This window comes from Triturus cristatus, chromosome 1_2 (genome assembly GCF_964204655.1).
Source record: "Triturus cristatus chromosome 1_2, aTriCri1.1, whole genome shotgun sequence".
Classification (NCBI taxonomy): Eukaryota; Metazoa; Chordata; class Amphibia; order Caudata; family Salamandridae; genus Triturus; species Triturus cristatus.
In genome coordinates, this window is record NC_140580.1 from 336,705,154 (window position 1) to 336,731,950 (window position 26,797).

At 47.4% G+C, this 26,797-nt stretch overlaps 1 protein-coding gene across 1 annotated transcript in view; it reads right to left on the reverse strand.

Annotated features, from left to right (window-relative positions):
- LOC146867275 (uncharacterized) overlaps positions 1-24,054 on the reverse strand; it is a 161,507-nt gene extending 137,453 nt beyond the window's left edge. Inside the window, exon 1 of the mRNA XM_085614880.1 lies at positions 23,874-24,054. The gene's annotated coding sequence lies outside the window, so the exon portion shown is untranslated. The remainder of the gene's footprint in view (positions 1-23,873) is intronic.
- Between the last annotated feature and the right edge of the window lie 2,743 nt (positions 24,055-26,797).

Sequence of the window (26,797 nt, forward strand, 5' to 3'; positions counted from 1 at the left end):
AAACAGCCTTTACAACTCGGACAGAACTACGCAGTGCCATTACAACGCAGGCACTACAATGAACATGTCATTACCACGCGTTCCATTACCATGCAAGTCGTTACAACGACTTGCTATGGGAAATGCATTGGGTTTTAAAATCCAAAACCTTCTCTCTACTATTGCACAGACTGGAGTTGGAATAGTAAAATATACTTTTCCAAAGACCAGCGCTTCCCTAAGGCAAGTTCGTTGTATTAACCGCGTTGTAAAGGCATGCGTTGTAAAAGCATGCTTGATCACGTCATACGTCCGTACTACAGATGTCTACTTATTTAAGCTATTGCTTTGTTATTTTGCTCCAGCCTAAAAAGAAGTACATTGCCGGGATGGTGTTAGACCTTACATCCTTGCACGTTATTCCCCCAAATCATTTGCCTTCACGCCTTCTGTTTGCTGAGTTTGTTTTTATTAGCTTTATCACTCTGTACATAAAACCACTGCTACTCAGCAATAGAGAGCATGTGCTCTCCCTTTCAAATATGTCAAGATTGGTATACACATGATTGACAAATGTTATTTACTTGTAGGTCCCTAGTAGATGGCACTACGTGTACCCAGGGCATGTAAATCAAATGCTACCAGTGGGACATCAGCACTTATTGTGTCACCCACTGCAGAAGTCTTTTCAAACATGGCTCTGGACAGCCACTGCAGCCTATTGTGAAGTTTTAAACTGCCATTTCTGACTAATCAGCACAGCTTCCTCCCGGGTCGCAATGCAACCTCTCATGTCAATACAGAAATAACTGTCCTGAAGGCCACGTCTGCTGTCAAGGGTCCAGTAAGTATGATCTTATTGAATGGGGAGAAGGCCTTCAATAGTGTTTCTTGGCCCTTTCTTTATGTGGTTATGGAGTCCGCTTGGCTACAAAAAACACAATCAGCCGGAGGAGGCTTCTGTTGCTGTTCTACAGTGCATTGTCATTTGCATACATTTTGGAGGAGAATATGGAACAACAACAGCAACCTTCTCAGTCCGATTGTGTTCTTTGCATTTGCAAAACCCAAGTGAGAACTTACCACTATCTTTCCTTAGTAATACATTAACTGTTGGTCTCCCCAGACTAATGCAAGAGGGTACCTACTTCATACAAAGAGACACACCGTTGACTCTGTAGATAAAGCTGATCTAGCCTGATGACAAGCTGAAGGGGGACCATCCAGGTAGGAATTCTACAAAGCCCAGAAAGAGAGCGCTACTCTTGGGGGCCTATGGTGATAGGCTGAGGCCCAGGCAAATACAAACACCTCTGGTGATCATTACCCGATTTATTAGGAGAATGATCTCCTGTATAGTAAGCCAAAAGGTTCCAGAGTCTGGTGATACCCGTATATTGGTGGTCACCCAGTGCTACTGGCCTTCCTATTTGGTCCGGCACATTCTTTATCCCTGTGGGATATGTGTGGAGTAACCTGCAAGTTCTCCACACACTATCAACCCCAGACCAATAAGCTTGTTGAGAGATTGAACAAGACCTCTTAAAACTTGATTATGGACCCATCAGAGCCCTAGAAGTGGAAGTGGGTTGTCCTCTTACCATACATGCTGTTTACCAACAGGGAGGTGCCATAGAAGGGAGTAAGGTCCAGTTCCTTTGAGCTCCTGTATTTCCAACCGGTCAGACTGCATATCAGCATTGTGAAGGAGGGGGTAGCAGCAAGCTCCCAGGACCCCCCCCCCCCTCAAGATATAGTCAACTACATGTTGGCTCTCTGGACTCAAATTAATCACTTCTCAGCAAAGGCTGCGGAGAACCTGCATTACCAAAAGGTCACTCTGCTTGAGTTTCAGCCTGGCCAGAAAGTGCGGGTAAGGGAGCCCGTGGAGCCCTGGGCCGTGCAGGACCAGTGGTACAGACCCTATCAGGTGAAGGAGCGCAAGGGGAGGTCACCTACTTAGTTGACCTCAAGACCCCAGGAACCCTTTGAGGATCCTACAAGTCAATTGACTCAATCCCAACTGAGAGGTCTGAAGTCACCATGCTTTTGGTGACTGTTGATGGATTGGAGGATGGGTGTGAAACGTCCCCCAACCTCACATCTTCCGAGGAGTAAGATGCATCAGTGGAAGGTGTCAGCATTTCCCCTACTCTGACTCCAGAGCAACAGCGGGGCAGTCACCCCTTAGTGGGGAACTTTTCCTCGCCGTTCTCATTGACCTCTGGGCTCACTCATCTGTGTACCCATGACATTGATACAGGGGTCAGTCAGTATGCCTGAGAAGAATAAGATATACAAGCTGTCTGATAAGGTATGAGCTAGCATTGAGGAGCCCATCTAAGTTGTCCAAAATGCTGGAATTAGGGATGAAATAGTCCTTGGTCCAGTCCAATGGTGCTGGTAAACAAGGCAGCTCCACCAGAACTCCAGTTCTGTGAGGATTTATAGAGGGCTCAGCTCAGTCATCAAAACTGCTGCACACCCCGCCCCCCTACTTGAACAGCCTATAGATGTGTTGGGAACTGCCAAGTTCCCGAGTAACAATGATTCACATCTGGGTACTAACAGATTGCCCTAACCGAATGGGCCAAGGAGAGGTCTGCAGTCTCCATCCCAGAGGTCCACTTCCAGTGTGGGGTGATGTCATTTGGGTTAAAGAATTCCCCTGGCACCTTCCAGAGTTTAGACAACAAGTTATTGGCTGGGATGGAGGCTTTCAGTGCTGCCTATTTGGTAGACATTGCAGTCTTCAACTTTAGTTGGGAGGACCACCTGTTCCACCTTCAAGAGGTGCTTCGAGCCCTGCAGCAGGTTCGACTGACTATCAAGGCCAGTAAGTGCCATATAGGACAAGGACTCACAGTCTACATGGGACATCAAGATGGTGGGGCAAGGTGCAGCTCCTCCAGGCAAAAATTCAGACTATCTTGGATTACAAACCACTCAAAACCCAGACTGAGGTGGGAGCCTTCTTGGACCTCACTAGATACCACAGGAGATTCTTCAAGGGGTATGGCACTATTGTTGCCCCTTGCCAGAGCTGACTTCAAAGATGCAGCTTAGAGAGATTGAACTGGAGGGAGGCATGCAAGAATGTTTTTAGACTTTGAAGGTGGACATGTATACAACACCAGTGCTCAAGGCCCCTGAATTCTCCAAAGAATTCCTTATTTGGATGGATGCCTCGGAGCATGCCATAGGGACTGTGCTCTCACAGATAAATGAAGAGGGCCTAGACCAACCAGTAGCATTCATTAGTAGGAGGCTACTTCCAGAATTCTGACCTGGGCTGCACGCTGATTGTAGACAGCCCCCGATCTGCCTGTGAAAGCTTTCGGAGCAGCGGTGAGGAGCGGCGGACGCCGTGTACACGGAAAAACAGGGCCTGCGACTGGAGGTGAAGCCGCGGCCTAAAGTTGTGGACTGCACCGGACCTGTGCAGCTGTGGAGAGGCCCGGAGGTGGGCAGCGCCGGGTCTGGTGCCTCGCTATACATTCTCAGCATGGGGCAATATTATCGCCGCATCTTTGCTGCAGCACACAGTGCGGGGAGGCACGACCGGCGGCTGCCACGATTTATGAGCCGCGCGGTCGCATCACTGGAGCACACCCATCAACCGGTGGCCACGCCTGTCGGATCGTGGCAGACAGCCCAAAACTGCTTCGGTCTGTGTCTAGCCTGCAGAAGAGGGTGATTGTTCCCGGGGTCTCCCTTGCCCAGAGCACCGTGTGGGTCCGCACGGAGGCCTAGATGACCCTTGAAGGAGAGTGTAAGCTCCCGGGATGGCCTCGAGGCGTGGTCCTCGCAGGGCCCTCCATTGCAACTTGCGGGGCTTGCTGTTTGCCCGCATCATCCTGTGGTGGACTTTTGGCTGGTGCCCCCATGCTACCCTGAGCTCGCAGCCAGAGTGGGGGGTGCGTAAGAGCGATCGCCGGTAGAGGCGGCTGCCATGGGTGGGGCCGGGTGCACCTCAGAGGTGGCCCGGCTAGGCCCGGGTGCGCTTTTGGTGGGCTGGTGGCCCCTTGCTCGACCCCCTTGCGGACAAGCACTGCAGTATAATGCATTGGGGCGAGTGGCGCCCATGTACATGACTCTGACCCGGAGGACCCAGCGGGTGAGTGCCGGTTCCCGCTCCTCACCATCCGTGGAGTGATTTTGCACTGCAGGAGCCAGTCAGGACCTGTGACCGCAGCTTTGGCAGGAGGTGAGGCCTTGTCATCCACACATTCTGCACACTGCGCACTTTAGTGGGTTGCATGGATAGTCCATCTTAGTGTTACAACCACGCTGGGGCTGGAGTAGTCCCCTACTGCTGCTGGCACCGGGCTGCCCCTGATCTTAGAGTGCCCCCCTCCGTTCCCTATCTACATTGTTCGGTTCCGAGTGGGAGCCCTTGGTAATTACATCAGACCTGTCTGCCCCTGCGACTTTGCCGCTTGGCGCAACTCTACCACGAGGACACTTCCTAGCGATCCCAGCACCCTTCCCAAGTGCCCGGGTGGGGCTGCGAGGTGACACAGCCTACGCCATATTCCATTCACCCTCCTGACTTGGGCAGTACTATGTCCTCACACGGGGGAAGAAAAGTAAGTCCCTCCAAGAGCTTTTTGCGTACCCACGGGGGGGGGGGGTCGACAAGAGACCCTGCAAAGGAGAGCAACGGCGCCTCAATATCAATGGGTGGCCCCAAGGAGGAACCAGTAACGCGGGCCTTCTTGGAATCTTTGTTCTCGGCCCTCCGTGAAGCGGAATCTCACTGCAGAACTTAAAGACGTCCGCAAAGAAATGGACGGCATAGGGGAGCGAGTGGTAGCCTTGGAGGACAAAAGGGACGCACGAGACAATGAGGTCTCCTCCTTACAACAGGAAACTATCCGTATATACGACCAACAAGTGGACCTCCAGACTCAATTAGAGGATTTGGGGAACCGCTCCAGACGTCATAACGTACGGATCCGTGGAGTGAGACCCAATGAGGAAGCCGGCAATATATTCACATAGGTGCGTGAACTTTTTTATCACATCTTGGGTAACCCCTTGGACACTGAGCTCAGGATTGATAGAGCACATCATGTGGGTCTTCCCAGTCCCGACAATGCCCCACCAGCGGACATACTAGTCTGTGTCCATGATTTCTGCACCAAAGAGGAAATACTCGGTAAAGCCAGGACACAGCATCCGATCACTTTCAGGGACCAAACACCGGTTTTATATCAAGATCTTGCTGCCCTCACACTCCAAAATCGTAAGACTTTCTGTCCCATCACTACAGCTCTACGCCAACGCAACGTTGCATACTCCTGGGGCCCCCTATTTCATCTTATATTCCTCTATGATGGCAAGCTCTACCAACTACGCTCCCTGACGGAGGCCAGCAGATTGCTGGGAATTTAAATTTTGGATGAGGACGACGGGAGTGACACACAAGATCAAGGCTCTAGCGACACGCAACCGCGCTGAAGGCAGCAGCGACAAAGATGCCGCTCCAACCGCCTGCAGCGCCCAGACCCCACCAAGATCACAAAGGGACAGCAGGAGGCCTTGGAGGCGTTACCAGAAACCCTCGCTATGACACAGTCCTCGTGAATGGGTCTGGGCCATGTATATTTTTTCTTATCTACTCTGTATCTCGGGCAGTTTCAGGGGGGGGTGACGGGGGGTGCAAATGGCCACACAACTCCCGTATCAATGTTTAACCTGATCTTCCGTGGAAGACGGACTGCAACCAGGACTTTAGACTCGTTTAGGCACCTGTTGTGCCGGTTTTTATTTTTATTTTCAGGGGCTGTCCTCCTTTCCTCCCTCCTGCGCTCCCCATCCGTCTCACAGTTCTCCTGGGATTAGCTTTCCGAGCTGGCAACATGCTCCCTTTGGCCTCCCTGCGCCACTATATCGGAGCATTGTATCCTGCCCTAGGCTGCACACGCTTTCTTACCACGATATTCCCCACTGTAGATGCCACCTCGTAGTCTTAAAGTCCTCACACTCAACAGGAGGGGGCTTAACAATCCCATCAAGCGCTGTGCGATTTTGGCTTATCTGGAGACCTCAGGGGCTGACATATGTCTATTACAAGAAACGTATCTGTTGGTTAAAGATTGTCACAAGCTCCGGTCTCGCGCTTTCCCGACAATTCTTTTCCTCTGGACCATCTAAATCTGCAGGGTTGGCTATCCTGATCTCCAGGGCTTGTAAGGGGAAAGTGGTACAGAAGGAGGCTGAAATCAAAGGCAGACTGCTCACCTACCAAGTCATGATTGGGGGACACACGCTGATTATAGGGTCCATCTATGCCCCTAATGAAGGGCAGGATAATTTTCTACATGAAGCACTGAGCTAGGCCACGGCCACTCCTGAATGCAAGCTTCTCCTGAGGGGGGACCTTAATTTAGTTTTTAATAACAATCTGGACAGGTCGGTGCAGCGCTTTGGCCAAGTGGGCGCCCTTTCTTGCTCTGGACTCGCTAGATTGGAAGACCTTGGCTTGATAGCTCTGTGGAGATATTTTCACCCGCAATCCAGGGAATATTCTTACTACTCCAGCGCCCATAGGACTTATGCTAGATTGGATTATTTCTTAGGTACTAAGACCCTCAGGGACACCACAACCTCCTCAGACATTCTAGTTGCCGCCTTATCGGACCATGCTCCTGTAGTGACTACACTGACTCTACCCACGACCCAGCAGCCTGTCCGGCAGTGGTGCTTCCTCGATACACTTCTACATCGTGCCGACACCGTTGCCCAGATTCAACGCACACTCTATGACTACCTATTCCATAACGACAATCCTGACTCACCTATCTCCATTAGATGGGAAGCTCTGAGGGCAGTGGTTAGGGGGGTCAATTATTGCTATCTCCTCTGCGGACAATGTAGAACGCAAACAGAAGTGGGAAGACCTCACCCAGAGAGTTTGTGAACTAGAACGGATTCACTAACGTACTGGGGCTCTGCGCATTTGGAGTCAATTGAAGGCAGCTAGATCGCAGTTAGCTGCCATAGACCGCAATAGAGCTGAATATGCTGCACTGCACCTGCATCATTCCTTTTATATCGGTGGGAACCAGTGCGGTCGGCTGCTAGTGCACAAACTGAGGGAAACCCGGCTGTGCAAGTGGGTCCAGGAAATCAAAGATCAGGAAGGTCGTACACGCACAGAGGACTTTGACATAGCCGAGGCGTTCCGTGATTTTTATGCACAACTGTATGATGAGCAGCGCTTAGAGTTAAAGGATATAGATGCCTATCTGGATCAGATTACTCTTCCCAGACTGTCCCAGGCGCAGGCCGAACACAGAGAGGGAGATCCGTCTGGAAGAAGTAGTCTCGCTTGAAATCAGCTAAATCTCCTGGCCCGGATGGCTACACAGAGGCTTTCTATAAGCAATTCTGTCCCACGTTTACTCCTCTCCTCACTCGCCTCTTTAATTCTTTTGTGTCTTCGGGGGTGATTCCTCCTTCTATGCTGGAGGCGGCTATTGTGGTCATTCATAAGTCTGGCAAGGATAAGACACTTTGCGGGGCATACAGGCCCATCTTCCTTTGAAATATTGACCTAAAGTTTTACACCAGTATTCTGGTGGCCCATCTGGCTCCCTATATGCCTGGTATAATCGACCCCGACCAGGCGGGTTTTATACCTCAAAGACAGACCAGCGATAATATGAAAAGAGTCCTCCACCTCATTGAAAAAGCTTCTCGCATTCCGGGAGAGTACATTCTCCTTGCCATTGACGCTGAAAAGGCATTTGATCACGTGCATTGGCCCTACTTGGAGCAGGTGATGATCCATTTCGGCCTCGGAGAGAATATGAGGACCTGTATCCTCAACTGTTATCGCGACCCCTCGGCCGCGGTATGGTAAACGGGCATGCATCTACCCCCTTTCCCATTGATAGAGGCACTAGACAGGGGTGTCCACTGTCGCCCCTGCTCTTTGCCTTATACATGGAGCCCCTGGCGCAAAGAGTTCATGAGCATCCACAGATCACGGGTATACGCTTTGGCAATGACATCCATACTATCAGTTTGTATGCAGATGAGGTCTTTGTCACCCTGACAGACCCTGCAATAGCTCTGGGCACCTTTCTGGAGGAGCTGGACTCCTTTGGGAGGGTGTCAGGGGTTAAAAAAGTTAACGTCACAAAGTCCACAGCTCTGAATCTCTCCTTATCGCCCCAGCTGCTGGCGGAACTCCAGGCTCCCCATCCCATACCGTGGCTTAATGACACGGTTTCCTATCTGGGAATCCAACTAGCTCCTACATTACAAGCAATGAGGTCAGTAATTACAATACCTTGCATTCCCACATTTGTGTAGATCTGCGGCGCTGGAAACATTATCCTATCTCTTGGTTGGGGCACATTGCAGCCGTCAAAATGACGATTCTCCCAAAAATTCTTTATCTTTTTTCAAACACTCCCTCTACAGCCTCCCACTGGGTGGCTTCAGCGCTTGCAGTGGGCGCGCTCTCAATTTATTTGTCAAGGCCGCAAGCCGAGAATGAAGCGGCTGGTCAGTCTCCTCCGTCCAAATGAATGGGGCCTGGGGATTCCTGATCTCGCGCTCTATTTTAAAGCAGCACAGTTAAGGCATTTAGTGGAGTGGAGCCGGGCTGAGTCAGAGAAACACTGGCTTTTCCAAGACCATGCGATAGCAGGTACCTCTCTGATGAAGTTTCCTTTTCCTTAGGAAGCCTCAACGTCCTCCCAACCTTTACGCCTCCCAAGTGACTCGCTCTACTGGTTAGAGATCAGACGAACAGAGAACCAGAGCTGACTACCTTCCCTTTCCTTCCCCACTCACTCCTCTCTTTGGTAACTCTGACTTTGGCCCTGGGATGGGAGAGACATGTTTCCCTCTGTGGAGAACCACAGTTTGCTGCGCGTTAGGTACTCTGTATGATACAGATGGTGTTGTGCCCTTCGCACAGCTGCGCACGGATTATGTTCTCCCTTCATCTGAGCGCTTGCATTATTTGCACTTAAGACACTGGGCCTCGCAGCCTGACAATAGATCGCAGGCCCATAGGCAACTCACTCAGTACGAGACATGGTTGATCACGCGCTCATCGGACAAGAGGCTGATTTCAGACCTGTACAGAATGCTTCTGTCCCGCTACACTCCTACCTACCATGCAGGTCGAGCTCGATGGGAAAGAGAGTTAGGCCAAGATTTCACTAGTAAGGAATGGGAGAGAATCGGGTATAGAGTGCGACACACTGCAACTCACATAGGTCTCACTGAAACCTTTACTAAGCGAGCATATTACTGGTATCACACCCCAAGCGGCTGCACCAATTTGATAGCACACATAGCCCGGATTGCTGGAGAGGGTATGGGAAAGTGGGAACACTTGTCCATCTGCTATGGGATTGTGAACATATGACCCCTTATTGGAATCAGGTTCTCGATGAAGTCGACAAGTATTTAGACTAGGAGCTTCCTCAGCTCCCCGAGTATGTGCTTTTGGGGTTCCTAATCCGCTTACCTATCCTTTGAAATCCAGGAGGGGGAAACAGATCACGCTTGTCCTGGCCACCGCCACCCAAAACATTCTCACACATTGGAAATCTACATGTATTGCACACATACAGGGTGGCTTCACGGAATGTGGCATATATTAGGCATGGAAAAGATCTCGCTCACCATGGCTGTCAAAGGCTCGGGATTCAGCGAACTATGGCAACCTTTCCTGGCCCTTTTGGCTCAGGACTTCAGGGAATTGACATGCCCTAGCTACCTGCGCCTCTTGCGTCCTGCAACATCAGACACTCCTACTTAAGGGGTTAGCCTCACTAGAGCTAGTGTGCGGCTCACATACAGATTGGCTGGGAATGGGGGGTGGTTGTGGGGGAGGGGGGAGGAGGAGAGAAGAGCTCTATTCCAATTCTTTTCTTCCTCTTTTGGGGGCTTGGTTTCTTTTTCTATTTTAATAGAATGCCTTTTGTAATCTTGTATGTCATTCAATTGCACTGGGGTCCTGCGTGGCCTAGTTGGTGGCATTGCCCCTTCTATGCTGGTATAAAATGATTGGCATGTGTTTCAATGAAAAGATTAAAACCATAAAGAGAAACATCATCCTAGAACTAACCACGTTAATGCTGATGGTCTTTCTAGGATATTCTGCCTTAGCGATGAGAACTCCTATGAGGGTTGGTAGTTCTTCCTGCTTTCAGCTTCACACTCCTGTTCGCTGAATTAGTTTTTCTTGACTTTATCACTCTGTGCCTTTTGTAACTGTCAACCAGTGATAAAATGCTTGTACTCGCCACCCTCAAACATAGCAAAAATTGGCATACAAAGAATTGACACATTTAATGTACTTGTAAGTGCCTAGTAAATGGTACTACATGTACACAGGGTCTGTATATTATATGCTTATAGTGGCCTGCAGCACTCATTGTGTCACCCACTTTTCCACATCGCGGCTGAAGCCGCAAACTGCTACTCCACACGGCCGGAGCAGCTTAACATTTCCCTCATCGCGGCTGAAGCCGCGAACTGCTATTCCACGTGGCCGGAGCCGCTACACTTTCCCTCATCGCGGCTGAAGCCGCGAACTGCAAATCAACGTGGCGAGAGCCGCTGAACCTTTCCAACCTCGCGTTTAAGCTGCTAGCAATTCCCTCAACACGGCAGAAGCCGCGAACAACAGTCCAGAGCGGCAGGAGCCGCTAATTTAAAGACACAGAGGTAGGAGCCGTTAACATTGTTGCAAAGCGGCAGAAGCCGCCCTTCCAGAGCATCAAGCAGCTTTTGTGAAGCACAGAAGCAGCTGGTCGTTGTCCATACTATAACTGTGAGAGCAGTTGGGAGATCCTTTTTTGGTTGATTTCCTAGAGGCGCACGGCAGGAGCCGGCAGCACCGCCTCCCATCGCGAGGGTGAATTTTGATTTCCAGTGGGTGTTCGTGCAAGTTTCAGCAGTGTATCCAGGGAGCCTACCTGACCAGCCTAGCATCAGAGCAGAACCGGGGGAACCGTGGGAACGTGATTCCTCCCTGCCGCCGCCGCATCGGTCAACCCTTCGAGCGGCCGCAGTGCGCAGGGGGGACAACAACTACAATCCCCAAGCTCCTCCGCGGCGGAAGCCCGCTAACGCCATCACCGCCAGCGCCTGGAGGCGCATATATTCACGGACCACCCCCGCGACGCGGGACGCGCGCGGGCGAAGCCGGGCTAAGCCCGGGCCAAGGGCGGGCCCGTTTGAGCCCGATCAAGACCGGACGAGGCTGGGATGGGACACCCCCCTGTCAACACACAATAAGGTCAGTGCCTTTACAAACGTCTTGTGCAAATACATGCTTAATTGGTTCGATCGAGATAACTAAAAAGTGTGCTGGTTTGCATTAGCACTGTGTACGATAATGGCGGGCACAAAATCCATCGTGGGAACGCTTGACCAATTCTTGGCGAGAGTATCCTCGATCCTCGATAAAGAAATAGTCCAAACAGAGAAAAGACTATCCCTGGGTTCTGTGATAGATAAACGGCCCAGGGAAGAGCGCTTTTCTAACGCGAAATCTCCGGTATCAGTTGTAAGAGCGAGACCTGGCCAAGAGGCTACCTCGGCGTCTTGCGAGATCATCACAAATAACGTTGTCTCTGATGAAGAGCATCCTCGCTGCCAACCCCACTCAGAAGGACTAGACCTGAACTGAAGACCTAGGGAAAGCCAAGATATCAGCCATGCAAGGGATAGTGTCCCTGCCTGTGTTAAAACCCGATCTGCCAAGAACTTAAAAGATAAAACTATAACGCCGTCTAATAGGGGAACCAGCAAGACCCAGAGACCCAAAAGGAAATGCGGCGATCCACCAAACGGCGGACAAAAAGCAAAAAGCAGACGAACTATCCCAGATGAGAGCTGTACGGAGAGCCAAGCTCCCATTGGGAAATCCATCCCCGCTCTTCAAGATGTTGCATCAGTACACCCCCCTCGAGCTCCATCTCCACCTTTGCTGCATGTTTATGACTGTGATTTTTGGGGGAAATTAGAATCGATTTTCTATAAAACATGTCTCCCAATATATGATAGACTAGATGCTATAGAGAATAGATTGACTTGTCTAGAGCTTTCCTATGCTTCTGCATTGTCAAAGTATAAAAATGCAAGTAGCGGTCTAGAGCCCACGATCGCACCTGATAAATTGCCAGCTAGAAGCTCTTCTACAGTGAGTACTATCCCTATACCCACTTTTACTCCATCTATTCCCAACTCATCAACATTAGGTCATATATCACGAGGAGCAACAAAGGATATAACCTGTAACACGACGGACACAAGGGGGCCAATATCACAAAAAGCACATGTAGAGAAGGCAATGAAGAGGGACCTCCCTAATAAGGCAGTTGGAAAATTCCCTAGATTACATCTTCCCCCAGAATCTACACCCTATGTGGTGATTCTGGCAGGGGTTAAGCCCTTGAGTGGTGATAAGCGAGAAAACTATGGTGAACTGAAAAATAAGTGCATCTACTGGCTAAACCAAAATCGCCCCTTACCTTTGAATGTCTCAACTGAGATACTTTTTACCAGAAGAGTGGACTGGGTAGGTCCCATGAATAAATCAATAAAGGGAGATTGTGTCGTAATAAACTTTAGAGATAAGAATGCAGTCGAACATATTTGTAATTGGCAGAGATCTAATCCCAATTCGCCTATTCTCTCATTACCTCTGTCTTTCTTTTACTACGGCCAATCACAACCTATCTTGCATGCTCCCGGTTTATTAGCTCCAGCCAATGAAGTTAGGAACCACTGCCATTTAAACCTACAGGATGGGCTCGACAAGCCCTCTGGTTTAGAGGACTGCGATTGACGTCAGCCCCTGGCTAGGAAAGCACCACATAACACAGATCAAGACTCCACTGCGAATGCCCATAGTTGTAAATTCATTAATTTGATTACTAAAATCAGTGATTGTCGCCATGGTAGCAAAATTAACTTACAGACTGCCGCATCACTATTGTACGCGAACCAGTTAGGGGCAGCACATGGGAAAGCACTCGGGGGAAAAATGGGATGCCTAATACACTCCACAGACAGTCCAGGTGGTCTGCCCAACATGGGTACATGTTTGGAAGATAGCTTAGACTACCCTGAGAGAGGCAGCCAAAATACCCCACTAGAGAATACTGTACCCAATAAGGGGGGAAGGAAAGGAAAGAGCATTCTGTCAATCTTGTCGTGGAACATTGCAGGCCTGGGATCCAAAATCGAAAGCCCAGATTGGATGGCCTTCACGACGGGACATGACATCTGTCTCTTTCAAGAGACTTGGGCAATCGATCCTATATACTGCTATGGTTATCTTAATTTCTATGTACCAGCAAAAAAAAGCACAAGAGGCCGCCCCTCTGGTGGCCTAACTATATGGGTAAAGCAGGATATGGGGATCCATATAAAAGTAGGCCCTGAGTCTAGCAATGATATAATCTCAATAAGATTGACCCTTCAGTCTGGTCATAGAGTGGAACTCTTCAACATATATGCACGTGGTCTTCCGGGGGGGAAAAAATCTCCTGTTGTACAAGAACTTGAAGATATTTTAGACCTCCTGCCATCCAGCATACTGCCTTTAGTAGCAGGCGACTTTAACACTTCTTTTGAGCCCCTTGGCCATGACATATTACAACTTACCGAAGAGGAAGACACTAGATGGGGAATCCCGTCCTTAGAAATCGCTCCCATAAAAAAATGGACAGAGGCTGCAATCCAGCTAAAAGGTCTGTGTCTAGGAAATCACCTGAGGGCCGCCAATGGCAGAAGTAAATCTGATATACGCGCTAAGAATACCTTTGTCAGCGGCCACAGGGAGAGCCGTATAGACTACTTTCTTATTCATGTACAGTTTTGGGCAAATCTTATTGATATGACTGTTACTGACCGCATTGAGAGTGACCATCAACCACTTGTGGTGCTGTTTGATCAACCTTCTAAAGGTGGACCTTCAGCACGGCAGATGAATCCTGTGCAGAATCAATTCCTGGCCAACAATCTGCGCCATCTAAAATGGGATAGGATCATAGAAGATCCAAATTCATTGTTTGCAATAAAGAAAGAAGTAACTAATGCTTTACAATCCCCCGAAATTCTGTCAGAAGACATGTGCCCCCATCAGCCTGTCGTAGTAGCCCATAACAAACTTTTTGAGGGCTTGAAGAAATACTTCATCAAACCCACTCCCAAAAGACCTCCCAAACACCATAATACTGTGGGTTGGTACAGCGCTGACTGCAAGGAAGCACGAGCAAAACTTGGTAGAACACTCAGGGCGAAAGATGCTTCTTCAGTAAAATTGGCAAGGATGGAATACAGGAGAACAATATACAATGCGAAAAGAATATGGAATAATGGAAAGTGGAAAGATCTTCTTGAAGCTTGTAGATTAAGGAACAGTAAGCAATTCTGGGACATCTACAAGTGGGATAGGGGGGGGTCTCCCTGAAAGGCCCCAGAATAATGTGGATAAGAACTCCTGGATTGGTTATTTTAAACCACAGTATGCAGCTCCTATAGAAGAAGTACTTAGTGGTGACACCCATTACCACGTGTACTATATAGAAGAAGTATTTCTTTTAAGTGACGTGGAACAGGCCTTAGACAAAGCTGTTAAGGGTAAAGCCCCCGGGATGGATGGAGTTCCTGCCGACGTGTTCATTAGTGATAGGTACCTATGGTGCAGATACATTCTGCGCCTTGCTAATGCAATTGCTCAGGGTGCCGACATCCCCGTCTCTTGGAAGGGAGCTGAAATAGTCCCCGTATTTAAAAAGGGGGACAAGTCTATTGCGGCCAATTAGTCTTATAGACTCAATCCAGAAGATAGTGGCCCGCCTATTCTTACATAAGATCCTATTGTGGGTCGAAGAACAGGACATCTTAAGTCCCGCTCAGGCGGGTTTTCGCAAGCGGACAAGCACAATTGATCAAATCTTCCGCTTTGTCATCATATATTGGAAGATAGTGATCTTAGCCAAGGGTGCTTTATACGCCGTCTTCGTGGACCTAAAAGCAGCATTTGACTTGGTACCAAGAACCAAACTCTGGGCTGTTATGAGGGAGATGGGTTGTGCACCTGAACTCCTTTCTGTAGTCATCCGCCTCCATGAGGATAACGTGGCACGGGTCCGTTGGGGGAAAGTGGGAGAGGTGACGGAAGACTTCCCGGTTGACAGGGGTGTGAGACAGGGGTGCGTTTTGGCGCCTACCCTGTTCTCGCTCTTCGTCAATGGTGTGGTCGACTTTCTCTCACGGACCCCCACCGATGCACCTGTTTTGGCCGGTTCACGAGTTCCCATCCTCATGTTTGCGGATGACACGCTGATTATCTCCAAGACCCCAAGTGGCCTGCAGAAGACACTTGGACGCTTTGAAGAGTTCTGCAAACTGAGGGGTTTGTTAGTAAACACCGAAAAGACCAAATTTATGTCCTTCAATGCACATAAATCATTTGGGGGGAAAATATTTATGAATGATCTACCCCTGGAAGAGGTAACCTCCTTCACATATCTTGGTATCACACTACAGAAGGATATGCGATGGGACTCCCAAATGGACCGAGTGATACTAACACACAAACAAAAATCAGGTGCCCTTCTAACTAGATTTAATAGATCATATACAAAACCAATTTCCCCAGCTCTGGAAGCATACGGTGCAATGGTACTGAGTTCATGTTTATATGGGTCTGAGCTCTGGGGCTTTAGCAACTTGAACAAACTGGTAGTGCTTGAAAATGCATTCTTGCGTAAAAGCCTACCTGCCAGCACACCACTGCGCCCTTTATTGTTAGACCTAGGTAAAAAACCATTGGCACACCTTGTCAAGCTTCGCCCACTGCTATACTGGCGTCGCCTTTGGTGCACAGACGAGCTTGGGCACTATAAGTGCGGCTTCATGGATATAATTAAATCTAACTCCTCACATAACATTCCTTGGTTGTGCAGCATTAAATCCCTTCTGCGCAGCATAGGTCTGTCTGAACTTTGGAACGACCCAGAAAATGCTACCTTCCCCTCTAAGAGCAAACTGAAAGCTATCTATTGGGAATGGGTTTATATGATAAAAACAACACAAGGCCTCTCCTCCCATCTAACAGGTCGCTTTCTTGATCTTAAAAACAGCCCATTACTCGAAAGCTACTGGGATATAATAGAGAGGCCCTTTGACCGCAAGCTATACTTCCAGCTACGGGTGGGTGCCCTTCCGGTTGCAGAATTCACCTCAAATTGGCAAAATAACCAAAATAAAAGTAATAAATGCTATAACTGCACTGAGGAATGCGAATCTGTAGAACATTTGCTATTTTTCTGCCCAATGTACATACAACCCCGTAAAACTTGGATAAAACCTGTATGTAAATCGTTGGGCATTAGGAACTATCGAATAGCCCTTCGCATTCTGAGCACTGACCCTGCTCCTCCCATCTGTATAGCAGTGGCCAAATTTCTAGGGTGGGCTTGGGGCCTACGATCTAAAGCATTGAGATGTGACGGCAACTTGTAGAAATTGATCGTACTAGTATAAACCTAATGAAATTTTAACTTTTATGATGGAAAAACACACATAGGTTTTATATACGTGTTATTTTATTCTGTGAATATCTGTATATGGTTTTTAATAGATTTTAGCTTATTGATGGTTGAGATATTGAATTTAATGCTTGTCTTAAATATTTTTAGGTAATTTATATGTGTGATGTCTGTTTGCGCTTTTTTGACTCAACTGTCGAATAAAGCTTAATTGATATCTTGTGTCACCCACTGAAGTAGCTTTTTAAAACATGCATCCAGCCTGCCACTGCAGCAGTAGTGCAGTTTTAAACTGTCATTTTGACATGGCGAAATAAACCGTTTGCCAGGCCTAAACTTTCCTTTTTAATACATAGAAGTCACCACTAAGGTAAGACCTAAAGTCTCATAAGGCAGGGTACATTGTATTTAAAAAGTAGAACATGTGTACTTCCATTTTACATCTCCTGGCAGTGAAAAACTCCTAAAAGTCATTGTTCACTGTTTCGAAGCCTAGCTCTTCCATGGACTAACACTAGGTTATTTTATTACATTTAATTAGTGATAAATTTAAATTGGGAGCAGATAGAAATATGCTGTTTACACTCAAATGAGTTGTAAGTTTAAATTGTATTTAATAGTAAAGCCAGATTTTAGGTCCCAAGTCTGGAAAATGCCACTTTAAGAAAGTTAGCATTTTCTTATCCTAACCATTTGTGCCTTCTGCCAGTGTCCTGGGTCACATGACTGTGAATGGCTCTGCTGCTGGGGTTTGTATATTGCTTCCAGCCATTAAACACAAAGGGGCCTTACGTGTGGACAGGATAGGTCACCGAATGAAGATTACTGGGAGGAGCTGCACCCACCCCCAATTGCAATTCAAAGTATTCTACCTCACATGCACACTAAGGAATCTGACACCAGCATTTTGTCACCCCAGCCTTCTTAGAGCCTTGACAGGGGCATTGAAGGACTTTCCAGAACCAGATGTAGAGGCAGCATAGGAAATCCCCCCACTTCAAATGTTGGCACCCGTTATAAATATTGAACACTCAGAGCCACTCTTCAGTACACTCCTGTACCTGTGGACATTACAGAAGGAGGACTGTCCTGCCACCACAGGACTGTCCTGCTGCTACCAGAGGATTTCCATGCTGCTTGAAGACTGCCTTGCTATCTGATAAGGAAGGCTGGACCTAGTTACCTCTATTGCAGGCTTGCCTCAGTGACTCCAAGGGTCAGTTGCCTGTTTGAACTACAGGGCCGGTGGAAGCTGAGGAGTCCTCCTAGATGACCTGCTGTAACCGGACCTGCCCGAATTCTGCTTTTGGCCTCCGCTGGAGTGAGTTCCGATACCAGAGAGGTGCCCCCCAGGTCCTGAGCCCTTGGCTGGGATCTGAGTGTACTTCTCCTGGCCCAACAGAAGGTTCCATCAGAACCTATGCAGTGTGATGCAACTTGATGCAGAACCTCGCATCACATCTCCTGATTGGCAGCCTCATTGGAACCAATGTTGCACAATGAAACTTGACACAGGTCCTCGCAGATTCTCATCGGAACACACGCAATGCATCGCAGTGCCTTGCTTTAAAGGCATGAGGTAGAATTCTCAGCATGACTAACCTGGTCCCTGTGTCTAGCCCACACTCGATCATGGTCGGCCTGAACTTGTGACAGTCCAGTGCAACCAGATAATGCAGTTGGCAGTCTGTGCTTCTAGGAAATATTTTTACCTAAAACTTCAGAATTATTTATCTTCATCTCTACGGTTTGGATTTTTGTCAATCTTGTATTATTTTATTTATTAAAATGTCCTCGATTAGTCTTGTGTTGTGTTTTAACTTTATTACTGTTTGTGTACTGCAGAAATATTTTACACATTGCCTCCAAGTTAAACCGTGCCAAGCTACCAAAAGGTGAAGCACAGGTTAATTAAGTGACTTTTTGTGGTTCACCATGACAAGAATTGTGTCAATTGAGAAATGCGGTTGCTGCCTGAGTGGGGCTCCCACCCCCTCACTCAATAACCCGATTTCTTACAGATGGTGTTTTTCCCTTCCTGACTGCACAGAAGGCTGCCGGAATGCAGTTTTCCTGTTTACCTTGTCAGCTGGTTTGATGCCACTTGTGATTTGACAGAACAGACGGATTACAGGTGTAGCTGTAATTGCCCATGTGCTGGCTATGGCTCTCCTGCTGGTCCCGAACAGCTGTTATGATGGAATGCTGAAAAATGTTCCCAGTTCCAGGCACGGCTCATGTGCTTGTACTCTATAGTTATATACATGATTTTATGGCTCATCCTGCCACTATTCTTGGACAAAAGGACCTTCCGTGCATGTGTGAATTTGTGAGCACTGAGAGTGGATGCTATGCTTCTGATATAAAAGCCGAAAGGTTTTCTTCCTTCCGGACAGGCAATTGCATGTCACCGGAAGAGCAGATACTTTATATACAGTATTAAATCAGTGGCGACTCCTCCGCTTTTTTGCACTGCTCTTTGAGTAGTGCAAAAAAAAAAAAATGGTAACAAGACGTTATAATTTTACTTTTCTGTGCGGGACTTGGAGCCAGGGCGGGGTGGGATGGGGCCAGGCTCACCTGAGCAGGGGTATAAGTGATTCAAACTCTCAAAGTGTGCAGGACAGTTTGGCCGGCCCTCTTGGGCTGGCCAAACCGTCATGCGCACTTCCCAGGTTCTCCACCTACCTGTGTTGCACAGCAGCATGGAGAACATGCCCAGGATCCAAGGCACTGTCTTAGTGGGCAAACAGACTGCTCAGATCAATCATGACACTACTGAAGCAGCATTGTGATTGGCTGGGAGACCCTGGGAGCCTAGGTGCCGCTAGTTTTGAGTGAGGAAGGAGGAAAGGCAGCGGTATTTACAGGTACGTTTATTTTATCTATTTTTCCATTTCACCCCGCTCCACCACTCCCAGTTCAGAGTTAGCCACCACTAGTATAAATGTTGAAATCCTGAGCTTTGGGTATTCAAAGAGGATGTAAACGTTTTAATGTTGGCCAGATAAGGTTGCCTCACAAAACGTGAGCACCTACAATGCTTAGTTAGGACAGTTTCTGATACAGTTTTGGGCTGACTGGCTTCTTAAGTAGTGGTCGAACTGGAGCAGTGCTATTTTACCACCTTAGTCATTGATAAATAGTTGTTGGTCACAAACTTTCAAGTCATGTTCCGCTTTTGAATAGAAATTCAGTAGCACTTGTTGAGCTAGCTGAAGTAAATAATATAGAATAGCATACACAAAGTTAAATAACAACCACATTAAAACAACATACCACATTACAACAAAATAAAACTACCACAGTACATCACAACAAAACCACATTGCAATAATGAAGGACAGAAACACTATTGGATACAATACAACAGAAAACATTACAGAACACCATACCAAATTGCTTCACAACGAATGTCCACAATAGTTCTTGCTGCACATTTACCGCCTCCTGAATCCGGTTTTCTTATTATGGTTGTCAACGAAGCTTTGGAGCAAACATTTCTTTGACTTGCCTCCAAGGTCTTAAAATAACATCAGTCAAAGCTCTTTGGTGATCCACCCAGATCCCCGTTGTACCTGTAGTAGAGGCCAAACTGTCTCGCCTAGGATTGCATCAATATTACAATCATTGGCTTAACTTTTCAGTTCAATTTAAGTCCGCTCCTACAGCAACGTAAAACACTCATGTCTTCTGACCAAAGATAATATTAGAATTGCAATTCAATTTATCCTCCCGAGACCTTACAGAACTTCACGAGGCAGTGCATCTCTGAGGTCCACTGGAAATGTGCACTGCATCCTTTTTGTGGTGTTTTATTATTTCTCAATGGCAATGATTGCATCATGCACATAGGGATGAAAGACTAATGAGCATATTTAAGAGTATGGTGTTTGTGGAGGTGTGCCCTGACTGTGAAACCCTCACTCAATCGTGCTATTAAGAGTTGGGTTAACAGTCATTTTTTTTTCCGAGTGTGGTGTACCAGCTGGCTCATACCAAAGGGGATGATGGACGGAGCGTTTGAGCAAATCAAACACTCACCCCCAGTCAACTGATCTGGGTTTAATCCATCATCATTATTTAGCTCACTCCACCACCCCAGTTCAGACATGGCCATATGCAAATCAGTCTGACCCTGTGCCTCATGGGAACAGTCCATCCCGAACTGCCAAGCCATGTCGTCCCTGGACCGGAAACAAGCATCCTGGGACCGGTTTCGGGTTCATAACCCTCTTCAGCCAGGCTATTTTGAATCCAGTGGCAAAGTGAGCAAGGGACCCACGTCTGGGTATACCCTGCAAACTTAGGGCGAACAAAGCGATACCAAAGGGGATGATGGACGGAGCGTTTGGGAAAATCAAACACTCACCCCCAGTCAACTGATCTGGGTTTAATCCATCATCATTATTTAGCTCACTCCACCACCTGGCTGGCTCAGCCAATGGAAATCTTACTCTGATGGAACAATGGAGGATTGGCGGGTGGTTAAGGACATCAGAGTATCCACCCTATTTAGAGCAATGGTCTGAAGTTTCTTATCTGTCCATCTCCACCAGGACAAATATTGTAGTCTCAAAACAGAAAAACAATGAAAAATGACACCGACATCCTGAAAAAAAACTCCCCATGTGTGTGGGTCATTCATTGTTTATATTTAAGTAATAAACTCCCGCTTCGGGAGTATGTTTTTGAAAACCAAGTAAGTTTGGTAGACGGCCAGCTGAAAGATGGCAGCTGTGCACCAACCTTGCATGGACTTCTGAGGTTCTGCTGTGAGAGCACTTCCTGTGAAGGCACACAGATAAACAATGGACCAGAGTCCTCTGTCTGTCAGGGCAGTGGAGGTAACGTCCTCCGTCACCCCAACAGAGTAAAGGCTACATATTAGAAATCAGGTAATAACATAGCACTTTTGTGATTCTACTCTGTCACTGACAGGTAGTAAGAGTGACTACGGAAGCAACTCACTTATCTTTTTGTTATATGTACCTGTTCACTCTCCCAAATTCACTCAACTTAAAGGGACAGGTAAATCAGCTTCCAAATTGAATTATGCTAAGCACTTTGCCTTCTATTGTAGTAAGGGTGTTCTTACTGCAATGACATCATTGTTGATGTGGTTGGTAGCCAATGAGATCTCATCTCACATTTTTTTATACTTAATTTCACTGCACAGATTTACACCAAATCACAAAAAGCACACTTTCTGGATTAAGATCTAGCGCCTTCAACCAAATCTTGTGTAAATCCATTCAGTCTTTTGGGCTGTAGCTGTGTTTGTGGCGGGGGCTAAAAAAACGGGTGGAGGGTTGCCAAAACATGATTTCCACATTCATTTTTCATAGGAACTTTAGACACAGCTACAGCACAAATGACTATGATTTATACCAAATATTTCAGAAAGATAGATCTAGATCCAGAAAGAGTGCTTGTGTGATTTGATGTAAATGTGTGCACTAAGTTTAGAGCAAATAAGGCAAAAAAAAGCATTTATATCACACTGCAGAGGGCCCATGGAGCTGACAGATCTCATGCTTTGGCAGCCACCACATCAGCAAGGATGTGGCGCCAGCCATCTTAGGACTCAGGCCCAAGTCCTGAGAAAAGGGTTTAAAAAGACACTAGGTGGCAGATTAGATATACCCTGACCCCCTAGGCCTGGTGGGGTGGGAGGGGAGGCAGGGTATACATACCCTGCCCTTTTATGCCCCAGCTTGGGCCCCAAATTATTATTATTTTTTATTCTGCAAATTTATAGAGCATTTGTGAAAATTCAACAAAAAAAGTGTGGACTCTTGTGCTACTATGAGCCCCCCCCCCCCCCCACACTGGTGGCCCAGGGCCTGTTGAGTGGTGAAGAACATTATTTAGTAGAGAAGTGCTCCTGGCTTCACTCGCCAAGCATCTAGAACCCCATTCCCTGTGGCCAACACAAATAGTAAAGGAAGAGGTGTGTGCAGCCTGCTTCTCTGAGCCTCGATAGACCCCTGGGACCCCATCCCTCTGGGCACATAATGCAATAAAAGGGAATGGGCTTGTGGCCCTCCTCCCTGAACCTCAAAATGCCCCAGGGACCACCTCCCTGGGGCCAAATTTTCAAAAAAGGGGGGGGGCATCCCCCCACCTCAAGCCTCAATAGGCCCTGGTGACCCCATGCCCAGGGAGAGGTTCGATTACTATTTCCTGGGAAACCTACCCCGGGGACACATTAATTTGACTGCTCGCAAGAACATGGGCAGGGAAATACATGTCTGCTCCCACCTAGCGGGAACATTTTTACAGCTCCCACCTGGTGTGAGAAGACATGCCATCCCTGCTCGCGGGAACGCGGAAGCAGGATTTTTTTCTCCCTGACAATGTTCTTGTGGGCAGGGAAAGTCAAATTCCTCCCACCAAGCAGGAGCAAATAAAAATAGCTGCTCCTGCCAGATGGAAGCAATGCAGGGTCTCATAGCACCCAGGATGGGTACATGCAGGGAACTGACAGAGGCTGCGGAGGCTCTGGGTCTCCCCTGCAGCTCCCAATATATTCTTCGGTGGTGCTCCGGGTGGGCACTGGGGTACCCACCTAAAAGCACCTCAGGCCCCGGGCGAAAGGTTCCCCAGGGTTAATATGGGCTTGAGTAGGGTTACTGCGCACGACCCTCAACTTTCCAAAAAAAATGGCCCCAGGGATGGAGCCCCTGGGGCCAGTATTGGCTCTGGGAGAGGGGCTGTGATGCCCTCCCCCTTCTGAGTGATGTGGTCCCCATGGCCGGGAGTGTTTTAGGGAAGGGGGCTACACTAATGGGTTGGAAGCATGGCCTGGCTGCATGCCAGGCCCTGTGGCCAACCACCCACCGCACATGGCCTTTGGCCTTGAGAGGCAGGGTTGGCTTTATGTACGTGTGAGGAGGATTCTACTCGATATAATGCTTCAGAGACTTCTTTTTAGTGAGAGGGTTCCTTTCTTTATTATATACAATCAAGAAGCAGAGGGATTTTGTGATACGCGGGATCTTATTTACTCCATTCCGTAGAGTGGAGCGTTCCTTAGCATGCCTCTGGCGAACACAGGAAGGGAGATGCTCGCTGGTTTCCCAAGAAAAGGAAAAAAAAATCCCACAGGTAACTAATTAAGTACTCAAAAACGTGTGACCGACACCATACACCCGCGTGACTGTGCACGTTTATTGGTGTCAAGAACTCTCTCCATTCCTCAGAACCCCAGAACGAGTGTTTACAGTGCACTCTGTTTCGCCGTGCGGACTTAGAAAACAAGATTCCAGGGAAAGATACAAAACCCCTCTACAGAGCTTTCCCACTCCCTTTTGCTAACCATCCCAAAACCCGCAAGCGTTCACTCACCTGCGAAAGCAACACTCAGCCAGGAGCGTGGCGGGGCTGCACTTCCACCCGACGGCGTTTCCTTTCCTTCACTGGCTTCGGAGCTGCGACTTCGTTCTTCGGGGCTTCATCCACCTTGTTTGTCCTGGTGGGAGTTCCGTATGTTCTTTCAGCCGTTCAGGTCCTCTACCGTGGTACTCCGGTTTCCTTCCGACCTGCAGTCGATATCGCCTTCTAAAGAAGAGAAAACATCCGCTTCCTTGCTCTGATCCATTTTTACTTCACTCGTGTTCGTGACTTCGTCTGCCGACCCTGCCCCCTGACCGCAGGAAAAGGAATCTTTAAAGGAGTCCCTATCGCCCTCAGTCACAAAAAACATACATCAGTGGTATTTTTAATCTTAGAGGAGGAGGAGGGCCAATATATAACAGTCGGTGATTTATCGTATTCCTGACAAATCTGCCCCCTCAGAATTTCCTGATCTGGGAAACTAGGAAATTATCACAAACAATCTACATTGCCTTGGTCGTTGCCCCTTTGGTCTCAAACCAGTATGGGTGTATTGACTGTTAGAAGATGTAGCCTTACGGCTAGAGCTGTCGCCCTCGAAGCTGGGGAACTGGGTTCGAGCCTTGGCAAAGACACTCAACTTCTGTGATTCTGGGCAATTCACTTAATCTCTGCCTACCAAATATGAATGTGTTCCATTCCACGCGCTCTGATACCTACTATCTTTATGGAGTTCGCCTACATAAAACAAAAAAAAATGAAATTTCGGGATACTGGGGTTGTTACCTCTGTTCCCACTGAGCCATAGAAGGGGAGCAGCATGGTCCCATCTAGGTAATATTGTAGTTTCTCTTTTGGGACAAAACGGCTCCAATACTGACATCCAGAGGCTGTCAGTTTGTAAAATAAAAGGTTTCCAACAGTCAGGTGACTGGAGTACTGAGTGTGTAGTGAGGGCGATATAAGGATTCGATGGCTAAGTTTTTAAGAGAGACAGTTGTCTTTTTCAGAAGATCAGTGAGAGGGGCAGCCAAATGAGTATATTGTGGGATACATTTTCAGTAATAGCCTTTTAAGTCTAAAAAAACTCTTACATTTCTCTTATTCTTGGGAAATGAAGTGTCCACAATGGCTTTGACTTTTTCCGCTTATGGTTTTATTATCCCCTTTTCCAGTAAATATCAATCAATCAATCAGGGTTTTTTTAAGCACGCTACTCACCCCTGAGAGTCTCAAGGCGCTTTGAGGGGGGCAGGGGGGCAAGTACTTCAGTTTTCTACGCGAACATTTTTATTTTTTTGCATTAATGTGTATGTGACCTTTTTCTAATGCTGAAAGCACAGCTTTTAGTTGGTTTAGGTTTTCCTCTCAGGTCTTACTATAGATGACAATGTCATCTAAATAATCTGAGGAGTAGGGTTGATGTTCTTGTAAAACAGCGTTCATAGGTCTCTGGAAAGTGGCAGGAGTCCCATGTAATCCAAAAGATAGTACCATAAAATTATATAGCCCATCACGAGGGACAAAGGCATTTTTTTCTTGATCTTTTGGGTTAAATGATACCTGCCAATATCCCTTAGTTAGATCCACCATGGAGATGAATTGAGTCTCCCCAAGTTTTCGAGCTAATTAATCTATTTTAGGGAGGGGATAGTTATGTAACTTTGAAATTTTATTTTATTTACATCTCTTATGTGTATACAGAATCTGATACTCCCATGTGGTTTTGATCAGAACAGTGGGGGAACACCAGTTGCTGGTGGAAGGAATGATGACTCCCATGTCCTCATTTGCTTGACTTCCTTTTGCAATGCTACTATCCGAGCCTCAGGGACACAATAAGGATATTGATTTATGACCACCCCTTCTGGTGTAATAATATGTAGAACAGCCAGACTTGCCCTACCGGGCCAATCTGAGAATGTAGCTGAGAAGGCTGCTAAGGTTTGTTTCAAGTTTTCCTTCTTATAATCAGGAAGGTCCTCATTAAGGTAAGTGCCATCAATACTGGACTCTTGAATCCGTGGAGGGAGAGTCGTATGGACGGTTTTAGGCGGCGCCCCAACTATTTTTTTTAACAGATTGATGTGATATATTGTTTGACGCTGTTGGGTTATCTGTAATTTATAGGACACCATACCTAACTTTTCTATTATTTTATTGGGTCCCTGCCACCCTTTTTCCATTGTATAGGGGTTTCACAGTAATAGCACTAATCCCAGTCCCCCACTTGATATTCTTGCCAAATCTTTCCCCTGTCATGGGATTGTTTTTGTTGGGACCTTTCTAAATTACTATGGGCAAGGTCTCTTAATTTGCCCAACCAGGCCATTAGTTGGGAAGTACACTCTAGTAGATCTCCTGCCTCTTATTTACTGTCTTTTTCCCAGACTTCCTTTGGTATTTCTAAAAGAGTTCTGGGTTATCTATGAAAAAGGAGCTCGAATGGAGATACCCTCAAACCTGGGCACGAAGGACAAATAGGGCTAGGGACAAGAGCCAGTCCCAATCCATACCGTCTCTGGACAACATTTTCTTTAGGATCAACTTTAGATTTCCATTGTATCCCTCCACTAGACCATCTATCTGTGGATGATATACAGAGGTGATTAGATGTTTAATTTAAGCTGATGACACACCTGATTCATAAATCTGGATACAAAAAGCGTGCCCTGATCAGTAAGGATTTCTCTAGGGAAACCCATACGTAAGAACACCTTGAGATGTTGGGCAATGATTCTAGAGGTGGTAGATCTTAAAGGTATGGCCTCTGGGTATCTCATCGAATAGTTCACTAGGACAAGGACGTATTGATGACCCCTTGCTTGCTGATTTAGGAAGGGGATCAACCAAGTCTATTCTTACTCTGTAAACAGGCTTAACTATGATAAGCATGGATTATAGGGGAACTCTTTAAGATCTGTGCATAAATGCCA